This window comes from Octopus bimaculoides, chromosome 7 (assembly GCF_001194135.2).
Source record: "Octopus bimaculoides isolate UCB-OBI-ISO-001 chromosome 7, ASM119413v2, whole genome shotgun sequence".
Classification (NCBI taxonomy): Eukaryota; Metazoa; Mollusca; class Cephalopoda; order Octopoda; family Octopodidae; genus Octopus; species Octopus bimaculoides.
Window position 1 is genome coordinate 36,632,545 of NC_068987.1, and position 795 is coordinate 36,633,339.

Sequence of the window (795 nt, forward strand, 5' to 3'; positions counted from 1 at the left end):
TATATATATATATATATATATATATATATATATATATATATATGTATAGAGAGAGAGAGAGTTAATCAAATATATCCTTTGAGAATAAAGTGTACTGGATTTCAGATAAGTGCTCTTAATATGAGCAATTTCATAACCCTTAAAGTTATTTAGAGATTCAATTAGAGTGATTATATGTTAGAAAGTAAAATCAAGAAAAATAACATCATAAAAGTCACAGTAGAGATAGATCTATAATATAAATAATATTGTATTAGTAAATAAATATATAAAGTATAACTATGATCATTTTAAAAGGTTTGAGGTATCTCACGATCGTTTCATGAATGTATTTCCTTTTGAAAATGAAATCCAAAATTGATAATCATTATTAGGGAGTACATCTACTCATCAGAGAAAAGAATGAATTTCAGTGTAATCAATCGTATGATAAAGGTGTTATTTAAAATGGTATTGGTATAGATGAGCATTGGTATAAACTTGGGCTTAAAATATCATATGATTTTAAGTAGCATCTCTATCATTCGATTGACTACACGGAAAATCATACTTTTCTCTGATGAGTGGATGTATTACCTAATAATGATTATCAATCTTTGATGTCATTTCGAAAGGTAATTCATTCATGAAGCGATCGTAATATATCTCAATTTTCTTTAAATAATCATAGTTATAGTTTATATATTTAGTTATTAATACAATATTATTTATATTATGGACATATCTCTACTCTGATTTTATGACGTAATTTTTCCTGCTTTTACTTTCTAAAATATATATATATATATATATATA